The sequence below is a fragment of the Nanorana parkeri genome, unplaced genomic scaffold (genome assembly GCF_000935625.1).
Source record: "Nanorana parkeri isolate BGI_ZX_2015 unplaced genomic scaffold, ASM93562v1 scaffold213, whole genome shotgun sequence".
Taxonomy (NCBI): domain Eukaryota; kingdom Metazoa; phylum Chordata; class Amphibia; order Anura; family Dicroglossidae; genus Nanorana; species Nanorana parkeri.
The window spans coordinates 524,793-533,526 of record NW_017306481.1 but is presented as its reverse complement, the minus strand read 5'-3'; positions in this window follow the sequence as shown (position 1 = coordinate 533,526).

Below are 8,734 nucleotides of genomic sequence, written 5' to 3'. Positions count from 1 at the left end.
TTTAGGAGAAAGCCCCATATAATTGTATGGGCTTCTACAGTACACATGGAGACCGAAGAAAGAAGATCCAGGCCAGCAGGATGTAAACATTGCAGTGGGCCCCAGCTTTAAAACTTAGTAAGTATTTGGCTGTGGAGAGGGGGTTGGTTAAAGTCAGGGAGGCAAAGAGGGGAAAGAGAGAGAAGAGAAGAGGATCCATTATTCACTTCTGTAAAAAACATTATTGACCAATTTGAAACTCCACCTACTTGTGGCATAGGCCCCAAACCTACTTGTATTGTAAAATTAAAATATGGTACACACCAGTTACAACTGTTGCCTAGACATCTGGACCGGTTATACAACCTGCTTGCTCAAGGCTTCAACATTTTTACCCAGGATGTACAGCATCACTTCACCTAATATCATTTGTCAGCGATCTGGTAATTCAGTGCACAGAAAGCTATAAAGACACTGGCTTTCTGTCAGAATCAACAGGTATTTTCTGTACTTCCAGAAAATAGATTTAGCCTGATATAAGAAAGTAACGCAGCCACCACATCTAAGGCAACTGTAAACTGTAATATATTAATTTTCCGTTCTTGGGTTTAGATACACTGCTGGGTTCAGATAGTCCTGTTTATGAGAATTTCAGTCTGTTTCCATCTTTCTGTGTCAGTGTATTTGACACTTACAGATGCACACAAATGCATGAGTGGCTAACCTCTCACTGAGATTTTAGTCCTGATTTACTAAAGCAAAATTAACCAAGTAGGGAAATGATGTTCAATGCATATAATGGGGTTCCAGTTTGCAATGTATATTTAACCATTTCGCTGCCACATACGTACCTAGTACGTCAATGGCAGCATAGCCCTGTAAAAAGCCCCCGGGATTCTGTTTAAGTTGGCTGCCAGCTTTGCAATAGAAGTGATTCTGGCGGCTCAGTGGCTGCCAGAGTGCTGCTATGGGCCGTATGCCCCCGCCATGTTTCCTGGGCTCCGCTGCTCCACCTGTGGGCCCAGCATGTTGGGAAGCTGGGGAGGAGGGCGGCGAACTTCCGTTCACTGATCTCCTCCCTGCTCTGCGGGACCAGGAACGGTTTTAGTAGCCAGGCAATGAGCTATTGAAGTGCAATCTGTCTTTTGGACCCCCAGTATCACCTTAAAGAGGACCTGTCACTGCCAATATGCTATCACAACTTTTTTAAGTTCCCCCGCAAGCACATTCATGCAAAAACGTGTTGGGTGCGCCTACGTACGAAAACGTTGATTGCGCTACACATGTTGGGTATCATCGGGCACAACAGAGTGAGAGCAATAATTATAGGGCCAATGTTTACACATATGTCTAAACTGACGACATGTAGGGGCTTTTAAAGCGTCTATAGATTTTAGGGGTGCTGAATTTTTTCGCAGTTTCACGAACGCACAAAATTTTTAGCCTGGGCATGTTGGGTATCTATTTACTCGTCCTAACCTCATCTTTAATATTTAGAAATATGATGGATATTGTATTGTGTTTTGGGGCACTAAAATTAACTTTTTTCACAAACTTTTTGGGTTTGATAAAGAGTTGCGCCAATACCGTGCAATATAAAAATTTGCAACTGCCACAATTTTATTCTACAGGGCGTTGGCTTTCAAAAAATATATAATCTTTTGGGGTTTTGAAGTAATTATTTGGCCTAAAATGGATTAGATCATGTGTGCAAAAAAAAATGAAAAAAGGCCTTGGCAGTGAAAAGGTTAAACACTGAATAAAAAACAAAAAAGCACAGTGATGGCTCACTAAAGGTGCCCATACACCTTACGATTATCGGACAAAACTTTTTGTCCGATGATCGACCCGTCGTACGATTTTCGTACGACGGCCACATCCTGCCCAGATTATCGCAAGGTTCAACAAACACCTGGACAACGTACCAAAGTTTTCAAACATGCTTGACCGTCAAAAGTCGTACGATTGTACAGTACTATCGGTCGGGCACTCTATTCACACGTTACGATTGGCGTACGAAAAGTCGATCGCATAGGATTATCGTACGATAATCGTAAGGTGTATGGGCACCTTAAAGATTACATTGGCATGCTCCAAGCTAAGAAGAATGTGAAAAAAAATGATGCTATGTTGTAATAGAAAAAAGACAGCCTATGTATGTGTATTTATCACTGGAAAATGCATTCCAAGCACCAGCATATGGAATATGGTTTGCTGGCTGATGCTTGAACTCTTGCACACACGCTCGGATACACAAATGCGCAGTACAACACCTCCCCCTTTTCCTCAGTGTACAGTTCACTTAAGTTTTTGTAATGATGTGCATTACCGGTTAATGGCATCCTGAACATGGTAGGTGAAATGCACACAAATGGGACATGCATTCACGCATGCTGCAAGTGTAAACAGGACATAAGGAAGAAATGGCTAATAAAACAGTTGCATTTCCTCACTGGAGAGAAGATGTCTATTCTTCTAGAACAGCAGCAAAAAACTGAGGCATGCTGGGAACGGGAGCAGTTATACTGAGTTGTTTTTTTCAGTTTGCCAATGTCCAAATACTTTTGTAGGTGGCAGTATAACCCAAATGTATCTGAATTCTGTGCCCCTCAATGTACAAGCAAGAAAATGGTTCATGTCTGATTTTGGCTGCATTGTGGGAGACCATTCAAAATGAGAAGAATGCATAACTCAGAGCAGGTTAACTGACCGCAACCCAACTCTAAAGTGTCAATTGGCCCTCAAAAAAGCACGGTCCAGTTTGCTTTAGTTATGCCAATTCCTACCTGGCCATTGATTACAGACAAAAACCATTAAAAATAAAAACAGATAATTGTCAGTGTGTCTTTATGCATTAGTTCAAACACATCAACTCACAGCACAAAAATGCTGTTTTTTTTTTCCGAATGAAAAAGTAAATTTTAAAACAACATGTCCACATATTTTAATTCAATTTTTTTGCTTTTCCTCGTAATGAGCGTTTCATGGTTAGCTTGACCATACACAGCTGAGAGGTAAAATTGCCTTTCTTGAGTGGGTTGCTGGCTCATGATCTGCTTTCTTAATTGATGCTTAGTGTAAATTGCCTGATGCTAAAAGCTCTGAAAGCCACATACAAGTTGCAAATTGTTATTTCACTTCAGTTTTTTTTGTTCCATCCAGTGAACCACGTTGTGCCACATAAATCATGTTAGTTTTCTAACTCAGTAAAAGTTCCCCCCATCATTTAGAGGTAAACTATTATTATTTTGAAGGAAGTGCTGCAAATAAAATAACATGACCTTTAACAGAACCACAAGCATGAAAGTATTGAAATAGAAAAGTCACATGTTTTGTTGCCATTCTATTCCCAGATCACTTGCTGAGCTAACCTTTCCCTGCAGAAAATCATTTTGGCTAACAGCTAACTTCACTGCAAATTTGGCATTTTCCCCAGCTACTATTCCATTCCAGAACCAAGTGGTTCAATTGGTGGAATGGGCAGTAATCCAAATAGGAAATGTACAGCATCATTTTTCATTCAGCTGAAGTCACTCACGGCACAAGACAATTCAGATATCCTTTGTGTTCTATGAGAATCTTTAATTGCTTCAAATAAATGAATCACCTGCTGCAAGACAGCAGAGAGAATCTTTAGTGACAAGATCCAATTTCCTTTCATCCTTCCTGACACTGGACCATTACTTTAATCTTTCTGGCTAATATAAACAACACCAAGTTAGCTTTGTGCCATGCTTTGCATAATATGAAGATTATTTGGGTTGCTTGATCACAGCTCAGAATGACAGCGGAGACAAATAGGAGCTTACTGCAGATTAAATACAAACATGTATGTTTTGGAATTTTGTGTTATTATTTATCCTTTATACAGTCTTTATATATATAGTAATTGCATACCTGTTTTATTTAAAGTCTTTATTTTTCTTACAATCATTACTCACAAATCAGAATGATGAATAACTCATGAAATGTCTTGCTAAGGGTGCCTACACACCATACGATAATCGTACGATAATCGCGGGAAATCCCGCGATCGTACGATTATCGTAAGGTGTGTGGAAGCCGTGCGACCTCTACTACTGTAAGGTCGCGCGACTTTAAACTTACGAACATGTTTGAAAACCCGCCGAGCATCGTACGATGTTCGGCGGGGGTGTAACATGTTCGTAAGATAAAAGCCGGACGGGCCCGTTCGGCATTGCAGTCATCGGAAGCCCGCCCCTCCGGGGGCGCGGCTTGCGATCATCGCAAGTATGATCTGCCTATGCAAGATAGGCAGATCGTACGTTTTTTTAAGTACCTTACAACCATCGCAAGACAGAAGTCTTGCGATGGTTGTAAGGTGTGTGCCCAGCATTAAGGGGCATTTTATCCTCAATATTCCTGTGAATCTGTTTAAGATTCATTTAGACAATCTGGATGAGGATAAATGTCAAAATCTGTATTTTTCAGTTAAAGTGACCCTTGCTCTTCCTTTACCATCCATCAGTACCTGTGCAAAGAGGCAAGTCTGCCCAGGCACAATTACATCATCTTTCCTTTCAGGACCAGATATCATTTATTTCTATCTAAGCAGACTTAATGGATATCAGATTTCTAAAGGTACATTATATTTTTACACAGAGTTTTCACAGCTGCTATCTAGGATTGCTAGAAAGCTGTGACATGAGAAAGGGAGCTATCAAATGCTTATAACAGCCTCTGTGCACATGTACTGTTCGATGTAATAAGAAAAAGCAAGGGTTAGCTACTTGTTTAATAGCTTGTAATAGCCTTTCATTACCAGTATATCTGTAAAAAATAAGTCAAGGCAACTGGACTTGCTGTATTTTTCTTAAGGACGTTTCACTGGTTATCTGACTAGCTTTCTTAATTCAGAATTACTTGTAGAAACATTCTCTTTTAACACCTCTCTCTGGGCAGGTTAATAACACCTCCCAGTTCCAATTATGCAAATGCATTCAACACCTGGTTACAATTAGCAGATTATGAGGATTGGGCCAACATTCACCATATTTATTCCCAGATAATTTTTGTATAAGTCATTCTAAATGGAGAAAGCTGGTCGGATGACCAGTGCAAAGTCTTCAAGAAAAATACAGCAAGTCCAGTTGCCTTGACTTATTTTTTACAGATATACCATGACCTGGATACACGAGAACCTTCACAGACATCTTTCATTACCAGGTCATTTTTCAGTTTTGATTGCAGCACTGTAGAGGAGTTTGTTCTTTATGTCCACATGAATACAAAAGCACAACAGGATTGGACCAGGGCTCGGTCTGAAACCGTTGTACTTTTGTATTCATGCGGACATAAAGAATAAATTCCACTTTGGTGCTGCAGACAAACTTCCCTTGACTTTTTTTTACAAAGAGCTGTGTGCTGGGTCTGTATGTCTGCCTACACAGGCTTTGTGAACAAATCTACAGGTAGGTGTTATTTCCTGTTTCCTTATTTTCTGTTAACAGAAAATACCAGGACCATACACATACCCCTTTTTTTATGGATTGATCCTCCAAGCTGTTAAATTATATTATTTGACTGCCCAAGTTTTTTAGTTGGGTAACAACACCTGACTGAGTTTAGAGAACCATTTGGCATTCATGGCAAATTGTTACTGCTATGTCTTTTAGAAAACAATACAATGTGAACTCAAAAGCTACTACTACGCACACATGAACTAGCTGAAGAAATATGTCAGTTAGAAAGGAAGGTCCTGTATTTATAAGTACAAGCAGCAGACAAACTTATTTGGGATAACCTGGCTCAACCAAAGATCACAGGGACCCAGTGGCATTACTTAAACACTATACCAATACCTGGTACAATCACAACAGTAAAACAAGTAATCAAAACAATCTGGCATTAATACTGAGTGAGGACTGGGAATGCACAATCCTATTTTGTTCACCAGGTATACCTTGCCCCACTTAAATTTTGTAAATTGGGCAGAAGACCCTTAGCAACTTAATAGAACGCAAGTTTCTGGAATCAAGTCTAACCTTTTTTCACAGATGTTAAATGGTAGAATTGATTATGACCCCAGGCCAGGAGTAGGCAAGAACAATATGACTACCATCACTGTATACAATGTTATCCCTAGCCTTTTGGCCTGAGGTGGTTGAATGAAGTGTTGTCCCTTGCCTTTTGGCCTGAAGTGGTTGAGTGATGTTTACCTCCCCATTCAGCTTGGCATCCCGCCCAGCTCCTGACAACCAGTGCCATCAATGTTTTCCAGGAGCTGGGTGGGACTCCACCCAGTGCATCCCAGGTTGCTAAGAGCTGAGCGGGGAGATGTGTATGGCCCTTACACATCTCACCACCCAGCTCTTAGCAACCTGGGACGCTCGGTCTAGAAAGGGGGCAGTAGGCACACTGCAAACATTGTGTAGCAGAGTTGCCATGCCGCCCTGCCTGCTACCCCCACGTGTGACCCAAAGAGATGCCCCCCGTGGGGCAACTGTCTCAGGCTACCTCATTAAAGGGACAGCCTTGACTGTATAGCTCTAAGAGAGAATCTAGTTTTTGGTTATTACTTACCAGTATATAGTAAGTAATAGCCATAAACTGGATCAAGGTACTGTAGATCCACCATTTCTTAACTGTATACTTACCGTACACAATAGGCTGCCTTAAAAAAGATTGTATATAGAAATATTAGCTGCCCTAACAAATTAGAAAAAATATAGGGAATGTGGTGTGGAAAGAATTCCACTATACTGAATAGTATATTTTACCAGTAGTTGCTCACAGCAGAAACAGAGATGTCTTCCAGTTAATTTCAAATCTTTTTTTTTAAACAATTAAAAAACACATTAAGGACATAGACCATGATCTGCATGAATGTCAGCTGTATATTCTACATAATGCATACACAGGATAGCACAGTGGGTCAGTAGTTAGCACTTCTAAACTACATGTTGTCAGTATAATATGCTACATTTTGTCAGTATAATACGCATCACATGGAACTGCCGTGTTTTTAGTTGTTAAAAAAAGTAGGTTTTTTTTATTTTGAAGGCGTACATTTTGTACTTATCTGTAATAGCTTTTTAACACTTTGTTACTTAGTTGTAATTATTTTGTTGTCCAAAAGCACACAAGTGTTAAGTGAAGCCTCGGGGCTGAATATTCCCGGCTAGTATCTCTTTTGTACATTTTCTTCATTTTCTGTTCACGGACACATTCAGTTCCTACTCAGTGACTTAATGTTTCAAATAAATCTCTACAGGTGTTCATACCACTGGTTGCCTTGGAAACCGTTTTGGTGCATGGTTAGTGGTTGCATTTGTATTTTTCATTTTTTTTTAGGTTTCTATAATAGTCCTTTCCCATTTCAATTGATCTTATTTTGATTAACCTTTTTGACAGATTTAACTCAGTCTGTTTTTCTAAGACCTTTGTGAATGTGCATCTTGTTGTTTCCATATGCAGCAAAAATCTAGGGAGTGGAGATGTTGGACTGAGGGTAACACTCTGTACGTTCTCTGGTGCAGAGATGGCAAACTCAGAGAACATTTTATATAGTGAAATCGGCATGCATTGCAGCAATCACTAGGTGTGGCTGAATTATGTAAAGGTGCCCATACACCTTACGATTATCAGACGAAACTTTTCGTCTGATGATCGAACCGTCGTACGATTTTCGTACGACGACCCCATCCTGCCCCGATTATCGCAAGGTTCAATCAGCGGTAGTTAAAATAAAACACCTGGACGACTTGCGGTAATTGACCGTAATTATTTTCGTTTGCGCATGCGCAGTGTTAATCGTACGACTTTTGACGGACGGAAACGCCACCAACCATGCGAACATCCGACAATCGACCAAAGTTTTCAAACATGCTCGACCGGCAAAAGTCATACGATTGTACAGTACTTTCGGTCGGGCACTACATTCACACGTTACAATTGTCGTACGAAAAGTCGATCGCATACGATTATCGTACGATAATCGTAAGGTGTATGGGCACCTTAAGAGGCATAGATTCAAAAGCAGTGCTGTGCTACATTTACATACAAACAACAAAAAAATAGAGACTGATATACAGTATGAATAGCAAAAGAAGAAGTACTGAGCCATGTACACATACCATATCAATGTTGTCAACATTTAAAAAAACAGAAACCAAAATAGCAAAATAACCTTTATAGTAGTTTATTTATATTAAAGTGCATAGCTGCCAGCTGTCCATTTGAAAGGCTGTCCTGATACATTAAAGTGACACTAAAATCAGGCGTGATATTAAAGATTTGTTCTTTTTTTAATATCTACTGCTAGGAGGCCCGCCTTTGCATAAAACTGCTGTAGATTTTCTTTTCTTTGTTTTCTAGTGGGTTCCCCCTGCAGCGGTCTCCCCTGCACAGGTGCCTCCATCAGCTAAGCAGCTGCTGTGGAGGCATCTGTGTGTGCTTGTTCCCGGCCATGCCCGCAGTTGCTGTGTGCATTCACGGAAACACACAGCCCTGCAGCAAGCCACGCACTTCCTCTCCCCCCAACAGTTTAATTGATGGCAATAGGAACCTATGGCTTCTCTGCCATCAGTGTCCACCCCAGGAACCAGGAAGTTCAAGGAATAGAGAATAGCTTTGGGACCAGTAGGGGGATGACCTCATACAGTAGGTCTTCTGCTGCTCTTTTACTGTCTAGTCAAAAGAATGGGAATGAAGAAAAGACATTACGCCACAACGGTAAGTAGTGCCATCCATTTGGAAAGTAAAAAGCTCTCATATGTGTTTTTTATTTGTCTAC